Raw genomic sequence first — 26,311 nt, forward strand, 5'->3', positions numbered from 1 at the left:
ATTACTCACTATAGATATAACCATACTATACCTCACATCAGAAAATCATTCATCAATTTCTTGACTTTATCCTTGCTCGATAATTTGTGGGAACTCATCAATTTTCCTTACTTAAAAATAATCCCTTGCTATTGAGCCTCTCAAGGCCTTTAAGGATGGTTGAAGGCTTGAAGTTTTCTGTATTATTTTTGTTTATAAAAGATGCCCACCTTTAGTGTTATTGCCTTCGATAGATGCTCAAATCCATGGGTTTATTTCTCTAGCTCTCTATGCTACCCCTGCTCGCAATACTCTTCCACTCCTCTGCCTCTAAGAAATCTTCGGAACATCAGAGACTGGAAAGATATCTCAACTAAGGATTCAACATCACAAGGCTCAGAGCTAACCTTTTCGTAACTATTTTCCTATTGAACCTGTTTCTTATTCATTTTTTTGCTTTGGCTTTAACTTGCAGCGAAACTATTCTTAGTAACTAGTTGCAGGGTTTGAAGGTGTTGAAATAGCAAATTATCGTCGTTTCAAAGAAAGGAAAGCCATGTAAGGCACACTATCGGATGTATCTCAAGTATTCATTTACTTCATAGCTATTTATACCAGAAATGATCTGTCAACATGTTCAACTTTACTGTCTCCACTGAAGGTTATGTTGACAGGATTTCCAACCCTCCCTCCCTTGTAGTGTGAATCACTTGCAGCGATACATGAACTGATGCTAGCAAGGGATATTTTTGAGCATGTTGTTGTTCTCAGTGTAAAAACTAAAGATCAAGATGCCTTTGGGAGGGACTTCTTGTAGATGAATCTATATTACACAAATACAAGAGATCTTATTCCACCAACTGCTCAGGAATATCTAATCCTGGGGCTCAATTTACTGTGTCTTTTGGTGAAAAATAGAATTGTAGAATTTCACACATAGTTGGAGCTCCTTTCACCTGAGGAACTTGAGAATCCATGCATTAATCATGTTTTCAATTAGAGCAATCGTTCATGAAAGGTGCCTATAATCGTGTTCTCAGTGCTCGGCAGGCAGTCCCGCAGGAAACTTATGTTTATTTCATGGAACTTCTTGCAAAAACCATCAAAGATGAAATCACAGGATGTAGTGAGAAGGCATATGATTATTTGTCACTACAGGATGCTAAGCAAATCTCTACTCTCTTCCCTTATTTACTCTCTGCCTGAAAATCTTTGTCTTGCTCCCATTCAAATTCCATGAGGATCTTCAAACCAATCCATTTTCTCATGAGCCTTGCATCTGCAACAATTTGAAAAATAATTTGAGTTTATAATCATTCATCACACCATATCATATCAAAATAGAAAGGAGAAGCCAAATAGTCTAGTAGAGGGTGTTCACAAAGGAAAATTCCAGTGATAACTTGATAAATGCCGCAAATATAACTCGATTGAATATTCTTTTCCCATCAAATAGTATCTAATCGAATGCTCGTAAATGTGGGTCGTCGAGTCAAACCCAAAGAATCCATCGCGATTACTACTTCCACCCTTGCCAATTCTCTACCAGAAGAATGGCCAAGAGAAAACCCAACACAGGAAGAAACAAAAGCCATTAATAACTCCGTTCGGTATAATAAAAAAATAGTCAAATCCCGGTGCCAAGGAGCAGAAAATATATTAACAAAAACTGGAGCGTGGTGAATAACCGGGGAGTGTAAGCAGAGAGCATTAATGTAATGATCGGGGAGTGTAAGTGGACTGGTATAAAACACATATAAAACTACCACGCTGATTCCGCCAACAGAGAAACTACCGAGGACAACGCTGAGGAGGTTTCAGGCCTGACACACTGACAAAGAAATGACCACCAACATACTATTCGAGTAGGCAGAAAAACTGAGAGGTAAATAAATGAAATGTAGGAAGGATTAACATTGAAGGAAGAGTGTTACTACGTGCAAATGTGAGCAAAGATTGCAGCTAGAATTTAGTTGAGAAAACATTTATGAAATGCAGAATTGATGGTAGAACTAAATTGCACAGAAAGGCCATAAAACAAGTGGCTCAAATATGAGAAAGGTAGGATATCTCCCACTCTGATACCATGTTAAACACATACATGGCAGAGGAAATATGAAATATAAAAATTATATTTCTTTGCTTATTCACAATGATACATATTTATAATACATAGGAGTGACCCTTGGTTTCATATTCCAAGTGGCCCCTTGGAATCCATTTGCCTGTTTAGCTTCCACACCAACCCTTAGAGGATTAGGTGTCCAACTGGGGATGGCAGCTCCATGGAGGTGTCAAGAACACTGTAGACCATGTAGCCTTATCCATTGGGAATGGAGTCAAAGACCATTCAAAATACCAAACTCAATATTGCAAACCGACTAAAAAATTGAACTATAGACTAACTGCAAACTTTACTCGAAGATAATACTGAAAAAGATGCTTAGAATTGAGCTTATTCTATTGAATAATCTAGGGCAAGAAACGTTAAGATGATTCCTCGTTACATAATAACAATTTGTGAACTATTTAAACTATTTATCTTAGCTTGATGTTTACTTCATTATTAGCATGTGTATGTTAGCTTCATCAAACTACTATCAAAATAAAAGAGACAAGAACACAAATGATTTGGCTTTCTCCCAGGGCCAAAACCTCTCCCTCTTAGAGAGGAAAAACCCACATGTAAACTCTTCTTATAGAGATTCCATTGACAAATACCAAGACCATGAACCTTGACACAATCTACCTCTCCAAGACCAAGCCATAAATCCTCTTTGTGTCATTGCTAAGATCATTCTCTTCGCTGCACCATAGAGGTCATCACCATTGTGATCTTCATCACTGCTGCAACACCATGCCCTTCATCACTACTACAATGCTATGATCTTTATTACTGCTGCAACACCATGATCTTCATCATTGTTGCAAATTAGATTCCTTTACAATAGTATCACCAGGATCACTTGCTACACAGAGATCCTCTGAGTCAATGAGATCACTGATATATAATCATGATATGTAATTACTGTGATCACTGTTCTTCAAGGCATGTTGCCTTAACAAGTTCTGAACATTGTGATGACTACAAAGAATAATTACGTTGAGATAGAGATCTAGGATCATTGCGATATCTAATAAATTGAGATCCTGTACATATACCTTGACTGTACTGCGATAAGTTGAGACTATGATCACGGCAAATTTGTCACACTCATTCGTTGTTATGGATCTAAGACAGATCATATTATCACTACGGCTTACCAAGGTTATGGATACATTGTTGAACCGAGGATAATCATTGAATTGAGGTCCTACCATGTATCTGCAATCTGTTGGCATTGTGATTCAAGTGTTGTCCTTGATGGCAACTCACTCAGAGGTTGGTACAGGTGCTCAGAGGTTGGTACAAGTGATGGCAACTTAATCAGAAGACAGATCTTAGTACAGCATGCCAAGGAAGTTCATATACGCAGGTTCGTTAAGCCCAAGTCGCGTGTACACGCTAGTTGGATTCAGAAAAAGCGCGTGTATGTGGAAAAGTACCTTTTGGTCCATGGTGGTTAGTCCTTGGAAGTTGTGCCTATGATTTCGGACCATTGTGTCTCGACGGGCGTGTCGATCCCTAGTTTTGAAGTTGATGGTATTGTGTTACTATGGTTTTGGCTCTTGGTATTGAGCAAGGCCTAAGGCTATATAAGGAGAAGAAGATCATTAGGCAAAGACATCTTTTGACAAGGCTTGAATATCTAAGAGAGAAAGAGATCTGATATGCAGGTTCTGGGTTGCTTGATCTAAGCCAAGGAGAGATCACATCGGTTGATGGAAGACTAGATCTAAGGATAGATCGGGATCTAATGGTTTGAAATGCACTATCATGATATGGTTGATTATGCATATTTCTAGATCTGCATATTGTCGCAATGTTATGTTCTGGGTCTAACTAATGTCTGGTACAGCTGCAAATTGAGAAAGTTTATTTTTAGATCTGTACGCAGGTTGGCTTCGGTAAAAGCGCGTGTATACGCGGGTTTTGCTCATTGAAGTAGCGTATATCTTTTGAAGCTTGATTTTGGGTTTACAGTGGGGTCTGACTGTTATTACAGAGTTCTGTAGTCTGCTCTGTGTTCTGGTAACTGGTGATTGACAGGGTTCAGTGGTTCAGTGATTCAAAGTTTGGTTGTTTTATGCTTCAATGATCTGTTGTGGAAATTGAATGAATTGTGGTCTTCAGATTGTAATGTTGTGCTTCAGGAATATCCAAGTCTGAAAATGTATGAAAAGTGATACCTGAAAGAAAGAAGATTGTAGGTCAGCACCTACGTACTAGTATCTTGGCTAGTACAAGAGCAAAGGGGGTTGGAGCTCCCTTCCAAGGAAGTTTGGAGAACGAGAGAAGGTTGTAGCCTTCTGCAGGTTGTAGCCTGCGTACTGGTATAAGGCTGCACCAGTACAAAAGATTGTAAACTGAAGTTTCATATTAAAGAAAGATAGAGACAACTTGCAGCAGGTGGTTTTCACCCACATTGGGTTTCCACCTTATATCTTGGTGTTCATGTGTGTGGCTTTTGATCTGTTCTGTTATACTGCACATGTTTACTGTTAATGTGGTGAATAATGTCCTGATGCACTTAACTGAAGAATAAGATAACTAAATTGTGAGTTTTCTTCTTATACGCTGTTTTACTTAGTCACAGTAGCGTGTACACGCTGGTTCACTTAACTGAAGTAGCGTATATGTTTCTGAGCATTGAAAAGTTTGATTGATCTGATAATACTGATTCACCCCCCCTCTCAGTATTATTTCCAACAATTGGTATCAGAGCAGGTCCTTCAGAGAAGCTTGATCGCTTGAAGGTAGATCATTCATCATGAGCAACTACGAGAAAGAAGCATCAATCAGGCCACCGGTTTTTGATGGAACAAATTTCAATTATTGGAAGGTAAGAGTTACTGCATATCTTCAATCTCTTGGTACAGAAGTTTGGAACATTGTAGAAACAGGCTATGTTTTTCCTTCAGCTACTCCTACAGATCCAGCTGAGAAAAAGACATATGAAACAAATGCAAAAGCAGTCAGTACTCTATTAGGAAGTATATCCCAAACAGAATTCATGAAGGTCATGCACTTCAAATCAGCAAAAGAGATATGGGACAAAATGATCACTAGCTATGAAGGAGATGAACAGGTAAAGCAAGCTAAACTTCAAACTCTCAGGATTCAATATGAGACTCTCAAGATGTATAATGATGAAAGTGTGGCTAATTATTTTCTTCGGGTAGATGAGATTGTTAATTGTATGAAAAATTTGGGTGAAGAAATAAGAGAGACTATAGTAGTTCAAAAGATTCTAAGATCATTATCCCCCAAGTTTGAATCTAAAGTATCTGCAATAGAAGAAAAGGAAAATCTCAAAGTTCTCACTATGTCTCAGCTACATGGAATTCTAACTGCTTATGAAATGAGAAAGGGAGGTCCATCAGACAGAAGGGAAGCTGCTTTTAAGGCATCAGGAAAAGAAGATTACTATGAAGCAAGCCATGTTCCAGAAGAAGAGGAAGAAGAATCAAATTTTGTCAGAAATCTTCAAAGGGGTGCTGGAAGGTTCAGAGGTAAGCTACCTTTCAAATGCTTTGCTTGTGGAAGAGTAGGTCATTATGCTGCAAAATGTCCTTATAAGGATAAAGGAAAAGAACCTGCTAGATGGAACAAGAAACAAAGTGCAAATAAGAAAAGCTACTACACCCATGAAGATAGTGATGGCTTATCAAACAGTGATGAAGATGAACAAGGTAATAAATATAAGCTGTTAATGGCATTTGAAGATGATGATTATGAGGATGCTGTAGATGTGGATAATCTCTATAATGAAATTACTAGACTCAAGAGATGCATAGAAGAAAAGAGTGTGATCATTGATACTTTGCAATTTCAAATTGATGAAAAGGAAAAACATCTTGAAAAACTAGAAGGTGAAATTGTTGGTCTCAGAAAAGAAATTGAAAAAACAAAAGCTATTAATCTTAAGTTTGTCAAAGGATCTGAAACTTTGGATGAGATTATCAATGTGCAGCGGTCTCCTCTAAACAAGACAGGTTTGGGCTATAATGGAGAAACCTCTCAAGCATCCACCTCAAAAAGTTATCTTGATGCAGCAAGAAGAAATGAGCAGAAGAACAATGAAGATAATCAGGTAAAGCAGGGACGAATTACAAACAGAAACTATCAGGGACAATCCTTCTTAAGGGTGAACAAAAGCTACAACCAACCACAGGTAAAATCTTCTCAGTTTGGCACAAGAATAGATGAAAATAGAAATTACAATCAGTTGGCTGGTAGATTCAATAACCGCAGAAGCTTCTTCAATGGACAATGCTTTTCTTGCCATAACTTTGGTCACAAAGCAGCTCAATGTGTTGCATATAAAACAATCATGACTAGGGAAGCTCAAAAACAAAGAAGTATGACAGGGATTACAAAGAGGACCTATAACAACTTTTCGGTTCTTGAAAATGAAGTTGAATGTTCTATTTGCAATAATTTTGGTCATAAAGAGTCTGAATGCAGGAGCAGGTTTCAGGAGAAAAAGGAACAAGCCACGAGCACCAAAAAATGGAGAATAAAGGAACCTCAGACAGAAAGATGTGGGATAGCTTTTTATGCAGAAGGACAGGAAAATCTATGGTACATTGACAGTGGATGTTCGAAACATATGACAGGTGATAAAGAAAAACTTGAATCTTATTCTACTTTAGAAAAGGGAAAGAAAGTTTCTTTTGGAAATGATACTCCTGCAACTATAAAAGGAAAAGGTATTGCTCCTTTGAAAGAAAAGGTCAAGGCTGGAAATGTTTTGTATGTTGATGGATTGAAGCATAATCTACTAAGTGTCAGCCAGATGTGTGATCAAAAAACCGAGGTTATTTTCAGATCGAATGGATGTCTTGTTCGTGATCTTGATACAGGTAAAACAGTTCTCAAAGGCAAAAGAACTCCAAATAATCTGTACATATTTGAAGAAGGACAACAACAATGCTATCTTAGCAAGGATGAAGAGCACTGGTTATGGCATCGAAGGTTGGGACATCTAAGCTTCTCACAAATAAGGAAAGCATGCAAATATCAGGCAGTTCGCGATCTTCCAGATATCAAAATTCCAGACAACACCATATGCAAATCTTGTCAGTTTGGAAAGCAAACCAGAACTAACTTTCCAGAGAAGGAAGGATCAGCTAGCTTGCCTCTTGAGCTAGTCCATACAGATGTATGTGGTCCATTTAGGAAAAGGACACCTCGAGGAGAAGAATATCTGATATTATTCATTGATGATTTCTCAAGGTTTGTTTGGTTAGGGCTTATGAAGCACAAAGATGAAGCATTCGAAAAATTCAAATCCTTCAAAGCATTGGCTGAAAATGAATCAGGACACAAAATTAAGTGCCTCAGATCTGACAGAGGTGGGGAGTTCACATCAAATGAATTTTTCGATTTCTGCGATGAACATGGGATAAGAAGAGAATTCTCTACAGCTAGAACTCCTCAGCAAAATGGGGTTGTGGAAAGAATGAACAGAACTATCCAACAAATGGCTCGTGCTATGCTCGATGAATCAGGTACTCCTGCAACCTTCTGGGGTGAAGCTGCACATGCTGCTGTTATCATTCTTAACAAAACAAATGTCCGAGTAAACAGCACTCAAACACCTCATGAGCTTTGGAGTGGTAAAACTCCTTCCGTGAAGCATTTCAAAATCTTTGGGAGCAAATGTTATATTAAGAATACTGATGAGCAACTTGGCAAACTTGAACCTAGAGCAGATGAGGGCATTCTTCTTGGTTATTCTCCACATAGCAAAGCATACAAGTGCTACAATAAAAGACTTGGCAGAATTGTTGACAGTATTGATATAGTGGTTGATGAGAAGGGATATATTCCTAGGCAAGTTCATCATGAAGACATTGAAGAAGATGAAGGTTACTCTCAAAGGCGAAATGATGAAGAAGAAGAACCTCAAGAAGAAGAAGAATCTCAAGAAGAACCAGAGGAGCAGACAAGAATAGAAGAGAAGACTCCATCCAGATATGTCCAAAAGAATCATCCAGAAACTCAGATTGTGGGGCAGAAAGAAGCAGGAGTACAAACAAGAAGGACACTTGCAGAAGCTTCAAGCTACTTGGCTCTACTCTCCTCCATTGAACCACAAAATGTGAAAGAAGCATGCAAAGATGAATGTTGGGTCAAAGCAATGGATGAAGAACTTGAGCAAATCGAAAAGAACAACACTTGGGAATTAGTTCCTAGACCAAAAGATAAGAATGTAATAGGAACAAAATGGGTCTTCAAGAATAAATTAAATGAAAATGGAGAAGTAATTAGAAACAAGGCCAGACTTGTTTGTAAAGGGTATGCACAGCAAGAAGGAATAGATTTTGAAGAGACCTTTGCTCCTGTGGCAAGACTAGAGGCCATCCGAATGTTCCTTGCTCTCTCAAGCTTTCAAAACTTCAAGGTATTTCAAATGGACGTGAAATCAGCCTTCCTGAATGGAGACTTAGAAGAAGAAGTATATATTGAGCAGCCAGATGGTTTCATTCTTGGGAATGATCCAAACCTTGTATGCAGATTGAAAAAGGCACTCTATGGGCTCAAACAAGCTCCAAGGGCTTGGTACTATCGGTTGGACAAATATCTTCACCAACAAGGCTTTTCAAAAGGATCAGCAGATAGCAATCTCTATATAAAAGTTGAAAATAACAAATTGCTAATTCTTGTTGTTTATGTAGATGATATTATTTTTGGCAGCAATGAAGAGACTATGAGTCAAAACTTTGCCTTGGTTATGCAGAAAGAATTCGAAATGTCACTTCTTGGAGAATTGACATATTTTCTTGGATTGCAAATCCAACAAAATGAAGGAGGTATCTTCTTGTCTCAAACCAAATACCTCAAGCAGATCTTGAAGAAGTATGGCATGGAAGAGTCAAAGCCAGTATGTACACCCATGGTTACAGGATGCAGCCTCAGTGCAAATGATGAATCAGCAGCAGTTCACCAACCCACTTATAGATCCATGATTGGGAGTTTGCTTTATTTGACAGGTACTCGACCAGATATTACACATGCAGTAGGAATGGTTGGAAGATTTCAAGCCAACCCAAAGGAAACTCATCTTCAGGCAGTCAAAAGAATCTTCAAATATCTTCAAGGGACCCAAAACTATGGCTTATGGTATCCTAGAAATACAGATCTCACTCTTCATGCTTACACAGATGCAGATTGGGCTGGAAGTGTGGATGATAGGAAAAGCACAAGTGGTGGTGCTTTCTTCATGGGTTCCAGATTAGTATCTTGGTTCAGCAAGAAACAGAGTTCGATTGCCTTATCTACAGCTGAAGCAGAATATGTGGCTGCAGCATCTTGTTGCACACAACTTCTTTGGATGATGCAGACCTTGCAGGACTTTCAAATCACTTGCACTCCACCAGTTTCTATCTTATGTGATAATACTAGTGCAATCAGCATTTCAAAGAATCCTGTCATGCACTCAAAGACCAAGCACATACCAATCAAGTACCATTTTCTCGGGAACAAGTGCTTGAGCAGAAGGTCAAGTTGGAGTATGTTCCTCCTAAGGAACAAGTTGCTGATATTCTCACAAAACCACTGCCCAGGGAAACTTTTGAATATCTCAGACAAAAGCTGGGAGTAGTTGATGCTTCATCCTGCTGTTGAAGCCTGTCTGTTCTACAGAAAAGTTGGTATACGCAAGTTACGAAAAGTATATATGCGTATACATGCGGATTTATACTGGGAAAGTCGCGTGTAAGTTGTACGCTTGTTGCAGAGATTATATCCGCGTACATACGCTGTTTAATGCAGGAGAAATCGCGTATATGAAGTTCTGAACAGCAAAGGCAAACTCTGGAGTTCTGAACAGCAATGGGTATGTCAGAATTCTTCAGGCACGGTTTCAGGGGGTGCAGCAGGCACAGGTTCAGGGGGAGCAGCTTAAAAGTCTCATAAAGCATTGTTGGCATTCAGATGTTTTGGTTGTTGATTTCAGAAAAGGAGCTCAGAAAGAAATCCTGGTTGCTGATCTAAAAAGATGTTTATCATATGCTGCTGGTGACTTTCATAAGTCTTGGTCTAGATCTGTTGTCTCTATGTCATGTATCTCTCTTGCGATGTCTCTTTTATGGTGTCAAGGTCATGTAACGGCCTATGTTGGTTTCCCCACTATGCCTGGGATGAATGCTGTAATATATATATAATTGGTTGTTTCTGATATGTCCCCTCTTGGTAGGGAGTATGGATGTAAGTATTGAGTCTTTTGGTGATAGGAAAGTCCCTTATGGTGTATAAGTCTTGGTTCTTGTTGAAGAACATCTTTTGCAGATCTGGTCTACTGTCAGGGGGAGCATGAGTCAGCACAGCCAAGCAAAGGTATCAGCATGTCCTCAGGGGGAGCACAGCCCTTTGCCCTTGATGTCAAAGGGGGAGAGTGACTTGGTGTGGTGGTTGCCATCAAGTCCAAAGGGGGAGATTGTTGGCATTATGATTCAAGTGTTGTCCTTGATGGCAACTCACTCAGAGGTTGGTACAGGTGCTCAGAGGTTGGTACAGGTGATGGCAACTTAATCAGAAGACAGATCTTAGTACAGCATGCCAAGGAAGTTCACATACGCAGGTTCGTTAAGCCCAAGTCGTGTGTACACGCTAGTTGGATTCAGAAAAAGCGCGTGTATGTGGAAAAGTACCTTTGGTCCATGGTGGTTAGTCCTTGGAAGTTGTGCCTATGATTTCGGACCATTGTGTCTCGACGGGCGTGTCGATCCCTAGTTTTGAAGTTGATGGTATTATGTTACTATGGTTTTGGCTCTTGGTATTGAGCAAGGCCTAAGGCTATATAAGGAGAAGAAGATCATTAGGCAAAGACATCTTTTGACAAGGCTTGAATATCTAAGAGAGAAAGAGATCTGATATGCAGGTTCTGGGTTGCTTGATCTAAGCCAAGGAGAGATCACATCGGTTGATGGAAGACTAGATCTAAGGATAGATCGGGATCTAATGGTTTGAAATGCACTATCATGATATGGTTGATTATGCGTATTTCTAGATCTGCATATTGTCGCAATGTTATGTTCTGGGTCTAACTAATGTCTGGTACAGCTGCAAATTGAGAAAGTTTATTTTTAGATCTGTACGCAGGTTGGCTTCGGTAAAAGCGCGTGTATACGCGGGTTTTGCTCATTGAAGTAGTGTATATCTTTTGAAGCTTGATTTTGGGTTTACAGTGGGGTCTGACTGTTATTACAGAGTTCTGTAGTCTGCTCTGTGTTCTGGTAACTGGTGATTGACAGGGTTCAGTGGTTCAGTGATTCAAAGTTTGGTTGTTTTATGCTTCAATGATCTGTTGTGGAAATTGAATGAATTGTGGTCTTCAGATTGTAATGTTGTGCTTCAGGAATATCCAAGTCTGAAAATGTATGAAAAGTGATACCTGAAAGAAAGAAGATTGTAGGTCAGCACCTACGTACTAGTATCTTGGCTAGTACAAGAGCAAAGGGGGTTGGAGCTCCCTTCCAAGGAAGTTTGGAGAACGAGAGAAGGTTGTAGCCTTCTGCAGGTTGTAGCCTGCGTACTGGTATAAGGCTGCACCAGTACAAAAGATTGTAAACTGAAGTTTCATATTAAAGAAAGATAGAGACAACTTGCAGCAGGTGGTTTTCACCCACATTGGGTTTCCACCTTATATCTTGGTGTTCATGTGTGTGGCTTTTGATCTGTTCTGTTATACTGCACATGTTTACTGTTAATGTGGTGAATAATGTCCTGATGCACTTAACTGAAGAATAAGCTAACTAAATTGTGAGTTTTCTTCTTATACGCTGTTTTACTTAGTCACAGTAGCGTGTACACGCTGGTTCACTTAACTGAAGTAGCGTATATGTTTCTGAGCATTGAAAAGTTTGATTGATCTGATAATACTGATTCACCCCCCCCTCTCAGTATTATTTCCAACACAATCATGACTGCACCTAAAACCCAAAACAAGGTGCAACCAAACCAGTTTGCAGCTCCCTCTCTCATCCGAAGCCTTGACTATGACTTCTCTTCTATCCCTGCAGCTATGTCTCACTGTGGCTACCTTATGACTGCGGCTTCATATCCTCAAGACTATAGCTACAATTACTTCTTACTGTGGCTTCATTACCTGAAATTTCAGAGAGATAGAAGTCCGAAGTTCTGTTTCTTTGAGCTGACCCTTCATGGGTATATATAATGGTGAGGGTTCATATGTGAGCCGAAATAACTTCATGAACCGATGTGTCTTTATACTAAGCTAACATAACTTGTATTTATGTTTTTAATTCATATTTCTTTGTAGCCAACGTGATTATCTCCTTATTGCTTCATTTTCACACTTCTTGTGCTTGTTCTTGAGGCATTGATCTTGGTCTTGGATGGATTCTACTGGTGATTTGGGGTAGCATAAGATGTTCTCTAGCCATGAAATTTGGTGGAGAGGTTGGGGCACATGAGATATCCAATACCCAGAAAGAGATTTGGTAGATTCTAAACAGATTAGGAGATATTAAAATAATTAATATTTTTAATGGAGTCCCTAAGTCTAAACTTAGGGAAAATAAAATATTAATGTGTATTAATATGAATCTAGGTTAGAATGGTCCAAAAGACATGGATCAAACCATATCTGATCTTAGCCATTGATTAGGGACTTAATCTCGTTCATTGATATGTCAATAGGAAAAGTATAAAAGGAGTTTTGAGTGTCACTTAGAGAATACACCAGAGTGATAGTCATTCTATTCTCTAGAGCAAGGTGTGCTAAGAGAGATAGAATTAGTGATGGAGAGATACAACTGAGGGGAATTTTAGTACAGAGAGATAGAGAGGTAGAGATAGTTCTGGGAGAGCAACGCAGTAGCCAAGGAGAGTGACACAGAGCTAGCCAGGGCTCGTGCCAGGCCACACAGAGGTAGCCTGGAACTGTGCAGAGCCTCAGATAGGCTAGTGTTGCTGACACAGAGGGCTAGAGGAATAATGCAAGTCTTCCCAAGGCTGACACGGACCCATCCGAGGTGACGCAGAGCCAGTGTGAGGTAGAGAGGGAATGATGTAGTGTAGAGAGAGGTTGGCGTTGGGGCTTCTAGGGCAGATTAGTGCTGAATAGATGCCAGAAGGATTATCCAGGGTTTCAGCTAGGAGATATGTTAGAAACTAAGAGGTATTACTGCCAAGGAAATTCTCTATTGGGTAGGCCAGTTTTGGCACCCATATTCTACTTTGATATTGCTTAATAAGAAAACCCTTAGATATCTGCACCAGTTTTCCCACATTGGCCTTTTCCAGGGACATTAGTCTAGAAATAATGGTGTCATATGGTGTGTTTATTTATGTTTCTTTTAGTTGTTGATCTGTAGTATGTTGAGATGCACTAGTGTTTATTTTCAGTGTTTACATCTTGTTAAGGAAAATAACAACTAGGTAGGAATAAATAACATAAAGTGCATGGAGGGTTTCTAACTAAGTAAATTTAGAAAATTCAACATGGTATCAGAGCATGATTCCATATCACAAGAGGACTAAAGGAAATCATCTGAGTGGATAGCAGTAAAAAACAGTTGTCTCTAGGTGGCAGAAGTTGTTTCTAGTAGAGTAGAAACAAGGGAAGGGTGACATAGTGCCTACGTCATCAAGGGTGAGTCAAGAATAGGCAACGTAGAAGCTAAGGAGGTGAAGGGAGCCTCATGCAGAGCCACATAGTAGCTAGGAAGGCTGGCGCAGTTGGTTGAGGAGGCCGGATCACTGGTTCCCAGATTGCGTAGAGCAAAGGATCTCTCACCTTCAAGTTGCTGGGATTTAGAAGGCTATGGGAATATTGCAGAGTGGAGCTGGTGAAGTACTATAGTCATAATAGTACCTGATAAAGCAAGGCCAGAGGAATTTCTACAGAGGGTTTCTAGTCGAGGAACCCAGATCACTTGTTGGGTCCCTATAATAGTAGTGATTACCCTATTACTATTGTAGTTGTACCCCTTATTAATATTGTTGTGCCCCTATTATCCCCATATTGTCATTACTGTGCCCCATAGAATCCCTCTATTGTTATTTTTGTGGCTTTATATTATTATTGTTAGGTCGGTTGGGTTATATTGTGACTCCTGAGACTCCTATTTATAGAAAGGAGGTTTTGTCATTTGAATCATTGAAGAATTTCTCATTTATGTAATGTAAAGGAGGTTGCCCCCTCGAAGAGGCTGAATTCTAAGGCGTTGATCTATCTTTTCTATCTTTTTCTTGAGCTGGTTTCATAACATTTGGTATCAAAGCTTTGGATTCTAGGGTTTTACTGCTCCAAACAGGGCATCGTGGCATTTTCGCTATAACATTTTTTCTGCGACATTTAAGAGGTTGCAAAAAAAAACCCATTTGAGAATAAATCGCGCTGAACCTCGGGTCTGAATTTCAGAGCTGTTCGCGCTATATTTGCGGAGATATGATATGAGGAAGTTGGTCTTTTTGCAGACTCCTGAATTACATTCCAAACAGGTGTCCTGGGGAAAACCATCATAACTTTCTATCTGGGGATTGGATTAAAATTTCGTCAGAAGGTAAAAAAAGAGGACGGACTGTAGTTTCTTCTATGCATTTTTTAGATCCAAAGGTTGAAATAGTGACTCGTGGCAAGTCGTACAAGTTCGCTCTACTGAACTAGTCTATAATCAAGTCACTGTGGGAGATTTCACATAACTCTTCCTTGGAGAATCCAATTTGGGTCAGAATTGTGGCATTGGAAAGAGGACGCAGAGGGCTACTGTAGGTCACAAATTCAGATCTAGATTATTGGAAAGTACAGAGATACATCAGAGGCAATATCGAGCTCTTACAAAGTGAAAAAAGGTGTGTAGATTTTCTTAAATTTTTTGCTTAAGCTTGGTTTGAAAATTTATTTTGAAGGAATTAAAAGGGCATAGTAGAGAATTATTATCGGTAACTGATGCCTCGAGGAAATAAAATGCAAACACATAGTAAGGAACCTCAAAGCTCTAGCATGACTCATGAAGAAGAGGAAGAAACGCAACGTGATATATCAAAATTACAAGACCAAGTGCAACAACTGTCCCTTGCACAAAAAGGAACAGAATCTAAGATGGATGGTTTAAAGAAAGGCATAGAAGCTAAGATGGATTGTTTAAAGAAAGGTGTAGAAGCTAAGATGAATGATGTGGAAGCTAAGATGGATGATTTGAAGATAGATTTGAAGACAGACATGGAAGAATTGAAGATAAATATGATAAGTTGCTACAAGAAAGGGTCACTAATGGTGAAAGGGTAGTAAAGGAAACTCATGATGAGAACAAAATAAATGTTAATCATGATTCCATAGACTCTAATGTTGGATCAAAGACCCACCATATTCCAAAAATCGATATGAGGAAGTTTGATGGCAAGGATCCCGCAACATGGATATTACAGATGGAACAATTTTTCGATCTCAATAATGTGCAAAACACACAAAAGGTACATATTGGAACTTTATATTTGGAACCAAATCAGTTTGTATGGTATCAATGGCTTTGCTCTCGTAAACAATTTATCACTTGGGCAATTTTTACAGAAGAATTGATAGCACATTATGACGATACAAAAAGCAACACTTTTTTTAGCCAATTGATAAGTCTCAAACAAAAGGGTTCAATAATGGAGCACATTGAGGAGTTCCAAAAATTGAACATAAGGGTAAAAGATATTCCAGAGGAGCATAGGATTGATGTGTTCATAGGGTCTTTAAAGGATAATATCCAACATGATGTTCACCTTTGGGAACCTGATTCATTAGAGAAGGCATTCAGGTTAGCAAGAAAAATGGAAAGAAAAATTATGGCAACCAGGAAGCATACCACTCACAACTATAAAGACGGAAGTGTTGTTTCCGCTAGTCTTCCACAACCTATAAGGTTGACACCACAACAATTGGAAGAAAAAAGAGCAAAAGGGCTTTGTTACAGTTGTGATAGCAAATACACTAAAGGTCATAAGTGTGCTGAGAAGAAATTATTCTACATAGATTGTGAAGAGGAAGAAGAAAAGGAGCAAGAAAGGTCAAAAGAAGAGGATATACTCCAGGAACAAAGCCTAGATAAAGAAGAAATGAATCTGACCATATCTTGTAATGCATTGGCGGGAATTACCACTCCTCAAACCATCAAGATAGAAGGACAAATCAAGAAGAAAAAGGTAATAGTGTTGATTGATTCAGGAAGTACCCACAATTTTATTCATTGTAAGGTAGCAAAAGAATTGAATTGCTTCCTATATCCAACACCAGAGTGTCAAGTGATGGTTGCAAATGGAGGAACAATAAATTTCTCTGGAAAGTGCCATAATATCAAGCTATCCATGGGAAAATATGTATTGACTAGCCCAATGCTTTCCATTCCAATGGGAGGTGTTGATGTTGTACTAGGAGTCCAATGGCTACAATCCTTGGGTACAATAGCTTTTAATTTTCAAGAACTTTTCATGAAATTTTCTGTGGAAGGAAAGGAAGTTGAATTAAGGGGTATTGCAGGGAAACTGGGAAAGATAATCAGCTCTAACGGCATGAAAAAGCTTCTAAAAAAGGAACAAAGAGGTGTAATTGCACAATTATGTTCGCTAGATGTTTCCACATTGGAATCATCTATTTCTCCAGATCTCCAAAAAGTCTTGGACAATCATTCCAAGGTATTTGAGACTCCTAAAGGTCTCCCACCTATTTGTGATCATGATCATGCTATTCATCTGATTCCAGGAAGTGTTCCTCCAAACATCAGGCCGTACAGATATCCCTATGCCCAAAAGAGTGAACGTATGGTTACAAAAATGCTAGAGGCTGGTATAATTCAACCAAGTCAAAGTTCTTTCTCTGCTCCAGTCATATTGGTGCACAAGAAGGATGGATCATGGTGCATGTGTCCGGATTATAGGGAGCTCAACAAGCTCACTATTAAAGATAAGTTTCCCATTCCTGTCATTGATGAATTACTAGATGAATTGCATGGATCAATTTACTTCACCAAGTTGGATCTTCGTTGAAGATATCATCAAATCAGAATGAAGATTGAAGACATTCCAAAAACAGCATTTAGAACTCATGAGGGTCATTATGAATTTTTGGTCATGCCTTTTGGCCTTACCAATGCACCTTCAACATTTCAAGGTTTGATGAATTCAATTTTCAAACCATTCCTTAGAAAATTTGTGTTAGTATTTTTTGATGATATACTAATCTACAACAAGTCTTGGAAGGATCATGTTGAACATGTTGACAGGGTGCTACAACTATTGGAGGAGAAACAATTATATGCAAAAAGATCCAAATGTTTCTTTGGAGTACAAGAGGTGGAATATTTGGGTCATATTGTATCTCATGAAGGAGTTAAGGTAGACCCTAGCAAAATTAAAGCCATTAAGGAATGGAAAATTCCCACATCCATAAAGCATCTGCGAGGATTTCTTGGGTTGACAGGGTATTATCGCAAGTTTGTTAAGAATTATGGGAGAATAGCAGCACCTCTAACAACATTATTGAAGAAAGATGCATTTTCATGGACTCCAGAAGCAACAAAGGCCTTCGAACATCTTAAAGAGGCAATGTGCCAAGCACCGATCTTAGCTACACCGGACTTCACAAAAACCTTTATTGTGGAATGTGATGCTTCAGGAAATGGAATTGGTGTTGTTTTAATGCAAGATGAAAGACCCATTGCTTTTGAAAGTCGTCCAATCAAGGGAAAGTTTTTACACAAAGCTATTTATGAGAAGGAAATGTTGGCAATACTCCATGCACTTAAGAAATGGCGACCCTACCTAATGGGAAGACACTTCAAGGTAAAAACGGATCATGATAGCCTTAAATACTTTTTAGAACAAAGATTATCCTCTGAAGAGAAACAAAAGTGGGTCACAAAGATGTTGGGTTATGACTTTGAAATCATCTACAAAAAAGGGAAGCAAAATGTGGTGGCAGATGCACTCTCAAGAAAGGATGAGGATGTGGAAGCATTGTTGTGTGCCATTTCTATTATCCAACCAGATTGGATAAACGAAGCAAGGGAGGAATGGAAGAATGACGAAGAAGTGTGGGCACTTATTCGAAAGTTACAACAAGATTCCAGTATGTCTGATACATTTAGCTGGCAAAATGATTCGTTATGGTACAAAGATCGCTTATACCTCTGTAAGAATTCCCAGCTAAAACAAAAGATTCTTATGGAATTGCACACTTCTCCCTTAGGAGGGCACTCAGGATTTTTAAAAACTTACCACAGGGTTAAGAAGGAATTTTTTTGGGATGGCCTTAAATCAGATATTCAAAATTTTGTGGCATAATGTTTTGTTTGCCAACAAAATAAAGTTGAAACAATTAAGACATCGGGTCTATTACAACCTTTATCCATTCCAAGCCAACGTTGGGAGGAGGTTTCAATGGATTTTATCACAGGTTTACCCAAGTCTGAGGGAAAGAGTGTCATCATGGTGGTAGTTGACAGACTTACCAAGTATGCACACTTTTGTGCATTATCACATCCATTTAAAGCCAGTACAGTTTCTACTGCATTTATGGAAACAATTCAAAAGCTACATGGAAACCCAAAGATTATTGTAAGTGACAGAGATCCCATTTTCACTGGAAATTTTTGGACATAATTATTTTCTTGTCTTGGTACTTAGTTAGCTCATAGCTCATCTTATCATCCTCAATCTGATGGGCAAACTGAGATAGTAAACCAATGTTTGGAAGGATATCTTCAGTGCTTTGTATCTAATAAATAGACACAATGGGTCAAATGGTTGCCTCTGGCTGAATGGTGGTATAACACTTCCTTCCATACAGCAACAAAAATGACCTCATTTATGGCACTTTATGGGTATCAGCCACCATCCATCACATCATATTTAAGAGAAAATTCTAAGGTTCAAGCAGTGGAACATCACATTGAACATCAACAACAAGTCCTCCAACTCTTAAAGGATAACCTCGTGTTGGCACAAAATAGAATGAAACAACAGGCATATCAACATTGTAGCGAAAGAAGTTTTGATGTAGGTGATTGGGTATTCCTACGACTACAACCATATAAGAAAATTTCCCTCAAGCAAGCTAAGAAGGATAATAAATTATCACCAAAGTATTATGGTCCATACAAGGTGTTGCAAAAGATTGGTACTATGTCATACAAATTGGAGCTCCCTGTAGCTTCTCGATTGCACCTAGTTTTCCATGTTTCATGTTTAAAGAAGGTTATAGGCGACAAGCTCCCAGTTCAAACAATATTTCCAGAACTTGATGAGGAAGGAAAAATTATATTGGAACCAGAAGCAGTCACAAAAACAAGAACTTGCCAACTACGAAATCGATCAATTTCGGAGTATCTTATCAAGTGGAAGAACTTATCCACTGAAGATTCCACATGGGAGGATGAGAATTTTATACAGAAGCATCCAGAACTTCTCAAGCATTGAGGACAACACTTTTTTGAAGGAGAGGGGCATGTTGGGTCCCTATAATACTAGTGATTACCCCATTACTATTGTAGTTGTACCCCTTATTAATATTGTTGTGCCCCTATTATCCCCATATTGTTATTACTGTGCCCCATAGAATCCCTCTATTGTTATTTTTGTGGCTTTATATTATTATTGTTAGGTCGGCTGGGTTATATTGTGACTCCTTAGACTCCTATATATAGAAAGGAGGTTTTTTCATTTGAATCATCCAAGAATTGTTCATTTATGTAATGTAAAGGAGGTTTTCCCCTCGAAGAGGCTGAATTCTAAGGTGTTGATCTATCTTTTCTATCTTTTTCTTGAGTTGGTTTCATAACATCAGTGGTGTGGTTGCATAAGATGATCAGAGTAGGGGGCATCTCGACAACGACAGAAGGATTTCTAGGAGGGAAATTAGGACTCAGAGGGAGTCCGGAAGGGAAATTCCAAACGAGAAGTAGAGACTCAGCGGAGTCGAACAAAGAACTTCCAGGAGGGAAGTAGAGGAGCATCATGGCACTACACAGAGTAAGAGATTAGGATAGATTGGACAGAGCATCTAACTTCGCAGTCTGGAAGGCTAGAATCTTATCTGTACTTGACAAGAATCATGTCAAGAACTTCACCTTGAAGATAATATCTATCCTAGTCGATCCTAATGATAATGACAAGTACGAGGAGGAGATGGCAAGGGCCAAGAGCATTATCCTTGACGGGGTCAAGGATCATGTAGTACCACACATAGCTGAGAAGGAAACAACATTTGAGATGTGGGAGGCTCTCAAGAAGCTCTACCAGCATACTTCTGTGTAGAGAAGAATGCTACTTGAGAATCAGTTGAGGTCGTATCAGATGAAGAAGGGAGAACCGATTGACACCTTCCTCAAAGGACTGAATGATATCCGAGATCAGTTGACTACTATAGGGGCAATGCCAGATCAGGAGCTGATGGTGAGGATAACCTTGAATGATGTCTCAGAAGATTGGAAAGTATTTTTCCAGAGTATATTGGGCATAGGGACACTTACACCTTGGGACTAGATGTGGGCAGCTCTTCGCCAGGAAGAGATCAAATGAAAATCAAAGACAGGTAGCAGCAACAAGGGGATCAAAGTTAAGAAAGGGGAGGAAGACGTGGCCCTAACATCTGAGGGAAAACAGGAAAAGTGGAAGAAGAAGGATCTCTCTAAGATCAAGTGCTTCCACTATGGGGATTTTTGTCATTATGCGACCCAGTCTTCAAGGAAGAAGAGTAAGGGAAAGTCTTCCGAGACTAAGGGAGCGCCAGGATGGGTAGAGAAGGAAGTTTTGATAGACGATGACTGTGCCATGATTGCACACGCGACAATTGAGTGAAAGTGGGGAGACATCAAGCTATAGTCAGGCAGACTAGAGGCAATGAGGGGAAGGATCCTCAAGGTGCCTAGCCTCTTGGATTAGACCTTGTTACGGGAGCCCCAAAGAGGAGTAGTAGGACTGGATGAGTCAAGTAGAGATGGATGTGGATGGACGACAGAGAGAGCTACAGTTCAGGAGCCACAAGACAATGTGAGGCTAGCAGTCTGCAACAATGCGAGAGGCACATGAGTGTTGCACCAGTGCAGGATGGCACAGAGAGGTGTGCAACGGTACGAGATGCAGGGAGTTGTTGCAGCATCGCAGAGGTCAAATAGGGAGCACTTGTCAGTGGCAGAAGGAGCCTCAACGTCAGTGGGTGTCTCTAGCCCAACGTGGAGAACAGATTGGGAGATTAGTTACTTACTTCTCAGTAACTGATTTGTAGTGCAGCAGTGGGCAGCATGATGCAACATGATGAGAGGAGGTGTAGTGCAGATGCAATGCTGGGAGAAAGGACCAACATCAGCACAGATGGAGAGGGAGCTATCGTACAAATGCAGTAGTGGCAGTGCCAAAACCATGGGTAGCAGTATAGGATGCAATAGTGTAGAGGATGCTGGGTAGGAAGGCCTAGCATTAGCATAGGTACCTATGCCGAATGATCAGAGTAATACTCAGTAAGGAGTATTGCTAGAGCATAGTCCTCTTTAAGAGGGAGTGTTGATTTGGGGTAGCATTGGATGTGCTCTAGCCATGAAATTTGGTGGAGAGGTTGCAGCGCATGAGATCTCCAATACCCAGAAAGGGTTTGGGTAGATTATAAACAGATAAGAAGATATTAAAATAATTAATATTTTTAATAGAGTCCCTAAGTCTAAACTTAGGGAAAATAAAATATTAATGTGTATTAATATGAATCTGTGTTAGAATGGTCCAAAAGACATGGATTAAGCCAGATATGATCTTAGCCATTGATTAGGGACTTAATCTCAGACGTTGATATGTCAATAGTAAAATTATAAGAGGAGGCTTGAAGGTCACTTGGAGAATACACCAGAGTGATCAATCTCCCCGAGCTGTCTTTTCAACTGGTTATACTCTTCTAGAATCAAGAAAGGGTTATGTTTTAGGAAAGCATGGAATATAGGAGGTAAAATCATAGGCTTATATCTATCTGGGACTGTAGAAGGTGTAAGACTATGCACACAATCTATAGGATCAATTTTAGTCTCTTCAGGCTCATCAACTCGAAAAGTATATGCACAAGTTTCAAGTAAGAGGTCGTGATCTTGATCAACATGAAAGGGAAATTCATTATTTACACTTTTTAAATAGGCAGAATCAAATACAAGACTTTGATCATCTTTTTCATACAACAAACTCTAGAAAACTCTAAGGATGATTTCAGGAAAGGAGAAGAAGTACTTTATAAGAAAGTAAATTACATATTGAATGCTATTCCATTTTGAGTACCTGAATTTTGTGTATGATCCTTCGATATTCCTACTAGCAAGGTTGATCATCCAGTGGAATCTTCAAATCTAGTTGATTGGATTCAACATAAATGTTCTATAATCTAGATTCCTTTGACAACGTAGTCGACAGGTAATAAAAAAAAATTAGAACCTTTGGATTCTTCACCAGTGGTTTCTTTAAATCAATCTGAACTATGTGGAGTAACCAGGTGAAAGATTCACAACCTTTCTGTCTCTGATCATTGTTCACCATCAACATTCAGATCTGATATTTTTCATGCTTTCCCATGGAAGATATATCGCTCATTTTTTTGGCAACGATGCGAAAAATGTTATCCCCTACCATGTCGTAGGTTGAGGAGGAAATCGAAAGAGGTAACCTCAAACCACTTTCAGTTTAGTATCTAGCCCTACTGAACCTGAGAGGGATATCTCTAAGGATTTGTAAATGAACAATTGAAAAGAAATGGTTTTTAAGCTAGATGTATTAGTCTTGTTTGAGTATTTGAAAATTTAGGGCTTTTAGGTTTGTTGGACTAAGGATGAGAGTGGGAAATTATGTCAAGGTATCAAGTGTGTAGTAACAGGCATAAAGCGGAGCTATATAACAATGTGTTATGGTGAACTTAAGATTTAGTCAATGTAGTATAGGTCTGAGAGTTTAAGAAATCATAATGAGCATGTATTAGCATGAATTCATTAATCTTGGAAGAAGAGAAACATAAGCATGATTTTCCACATAAATATAGCTTTGAATCTAAGAATTCTACCTACATGACTGTAAGGAAAACCATAAGAAGAAAGAAAATCATGTAAAGAGAGATGATTTCATCAATAAGAAACTGATATGAAAGGAAAATAACACCACAAACTCACTGAACAAGTATTCCTGAAAAATAGCTGCAACTGCTCCTTGATTAGCTGTATGAAAACATAACGTACAAGTCTCTCCACAAAATTCCAACCCTTTTCACTGAATGAGAAATAATACATACAGACTCAGAAAAACCATTTCCTCACCTTTAGGGGTCAAATCCCTAAGTGATGGAATAGTTCCCAAGAATCTCTCAACCAACAAGAGAGAGTACAAAGGTTAAACACAAACTCTTCTTTTAGACTTTGATTTGAGTTATTGCACCTTTATGAGGCTTAATTAAGTAGAAAAACAACCTATCCTAATTACTTCAATAATTACATCACCAAGTCTTTAAAATATCAAAATTACATCATAAATAAAGGTCTGGTGAAAATGAAGTGAAAAAGACAGCTACATGTATAAGCGTAGTGCATTTGGCTATAGGTGCAATGCATTTGGCTATAAGTGCAGTGCATTTGGCTATAAGCGTAGTGAAATCTTGCAAGCAGATTTTGGAAGCCTTCTGAAAATCAAATTTGAAAACTGAGAGAATGGTCAACTAGAATTTTCTGTCTAGCTTCCAGAAAAACTTGATTTTTCTAAAATAGACCAATGGAAGTCCTTCAAAAATTTATTTTCCCAAGGTGACTCTATAATCATAGAATATGCTTCAAAATAGTGGTAGAAAGTGAAATTTTCTATTTTTGGCTTTTTCTCCTAACCAGTTTGTTGACATGCTTCAAAAGGTGGATATCTAAGATCCTTAGGGAAATATCTATCCAGGGATATAAAGTCTTTATCATTTGGAGCTTTATCCAAGGAAGGTGTATGAGCATTAGGATACAAGTTTTTTTGCTAGTTTTACCATGGAGGTCATGAAACCAAGAAAAATGCCCTCAAAACCCTAGGAGAGAGAAATGAGCTTTCCAAGCAAAACTGAGAGAAAAATATGGTAAACACATGGCCACTTACTTGGATTTGATGTAATGAAACCTGAAGTTGATGATAAAAGCTTATGAAATGATGATTTTGGAACCGTAAAACCTAATGGAGACCTTCGAAACCCTAAAACCTAATGGGAATCTTCGCTGAATGAAATCATGATAAAAATGAATATGATGATGAAGACAACTCATGACTGAAGTACACTTAGCACAAAGGTGATATGAGCCAGCAAGGAATAGGAATTCTTTAAAAGGACTGGAGACAAACCTGAGACTACATCCAATGACCAAATTTTTGCATGATGACCTAATGGAATGACAAAAATTTGACTATGGGACCATAACAAGACATGATAAGAGCCCCTTTGATCACTGGTGATAGGATGCAAAGGCTGACATTAACGTTCGCTCCAGTGAGGGATGGAATCTCCTTGGAGGTGTCAAGAACACCGTAGACCAAGTAGCCTTATCCATTTGGCATGGAGTCAAAAACTATTCAAAATACCAAACTCAATATTGCAAACCGACTCACAAAATGAAGTGTAGACTAATTGAAAACTTTATTGGAAGATACTACTGAAAAAGATGCATAGAATTGAGCTTATTCATCACAGCTACTATAACTAATCCATACATCACTTGATCAAGTGAAATGGAACAACCAATGCAACCATGTAAGCATTTTGTCTGCTAGTTGATTTCTCCGCAAGTGCTTGCTTATGAGCAAGAAGAGAGAACTACTGAAAGGAAAATACCACGAAAACTTGTAAACAGATTGAACCTTAATGAAATTGCAAAGTATGAGCCCACCGACTGACCTAAATAATGCTACAAAAGGATCTTCATAGGAATACATATTGATTTCCAGCCCATCTAATATATTACTGCTCTACTCTAGGCAGTCTTCATAACATGAATGTGAACTTTCATCTTTATCCATACTTTCCTGATATGACTACAAATTTTCGGATGACCTTTGTACCGAGACTCCTGCTGAAAAAGACAATGAAGCCAACTACCCATTCACATTTTTCTCACCTCTGCTTTAAAGCTCATTGCCAGCTAATGGAGAAAAAATTTGACTATAGATATCATCTAAACCATTAGCTATTGGATCATGAAAAACTTGGGAAAACTGTTGCAACCTATTACATATTGATTCCATTGAGACCTCATAATTTTCTATAACTTGCTCATTCCTAATTACAGATATACTATGAAAATTTCCCTTCAAAAACTGAAATGTTTCAAAGCATAATGGTAAAGAATTTTCCTACATCATTTGATCACATATCTTAGTTTCCAAGTCTTCATCTGCAACCTGACATTCAATGGCATTAGGTGGCTGCAAATCTGTATTTGAGGAGCCTTAATCAAGGATTTCATTGCCCTCTTGATTGTCAAGATCAAAACTTAATGATCGTTGATTTCTGATTGCATAAAAGTTGTCTCTGATGAACTGAAATGAAGCAAAACAAATAGGCAAATATCCTTCACTTATTTCCAAATTTTCTACACTTTCCTCCTCACTACCATAGCTGATATGCATTGGATGATCATTGTATTCGAGCTATTGAAACTGAAGTTCCTCCTCCCATAAATCAGTTGCTGACTAGTTTGCAAGATTTGCTTCTATTTGGAGAACATAATCATCGTCATACTGATCAAACTTAGGCAAATCATCCATATAAATAATATCATCAAGCATACATGTCAGATCAACAGATCTCTCCTCTACAAGCTGATAAATAAAACAACCATTATCATATCTATGACAACTAGGATAAGAAAGAAAATATTTTGGATCACCCACTTTTTTTTCTTCAATCAATGAGCCATGGTCCTGAACATCATACTTATTCCTCGTGATGACTTTTTGCATCATATCTTACACTGCACTTACCAAAATGTCGAGCTTTACCCCTAATGATTTCAAGTTCTCTGCATCTATGTTCTCCCTCTCTTTTGCCTTCAACTCTACACTTCTGATCAACAAATTTGCTTCTACATCTTTTGCACTATTCTGCGTCTTTTCAAGTGTTGCAAGGTTCCTTTCTCTCAGCTGAAGATCCATTTCTGGATCAAAGGGTTTGGGATAGTACAAGAGAGTTGAGCGAGGAAGAGGTCTTATATTAGTAGGCATTGAACGATATACTTGGTT

General features: G+C 38.7%; 1 pseudogene; it reads left to right on the plus strand.

Moving 5' to 3' along the window:
- Nucleotides 1-535: 535 nt before the first annotated feature.
- Nucleotides 536-25,449, plus strand: LOC149204825 (26S proteasome non-ATPase regulatory subunit 8 homolog A-like; annotated as a pseudogene).
- Nucleotides 25,450-26,311: the final 862 nt, after the last annotated feature.

Source organism: Pinus tabuliformis, chromosome 1_2, assembly GCF_031772625.1.
Source record: "Pinus tabuliformis cultivar Carrire ecotype Pingquan chromosome 1_2, CPIR1, whole genome shotgun sequence".
Lineage (NCBI taxonomy): Eukaryota > Viridiplantae > Streptophyta > Pinopsida > Pinales > Pinaceae > Pinus > Pinus tabuliformis.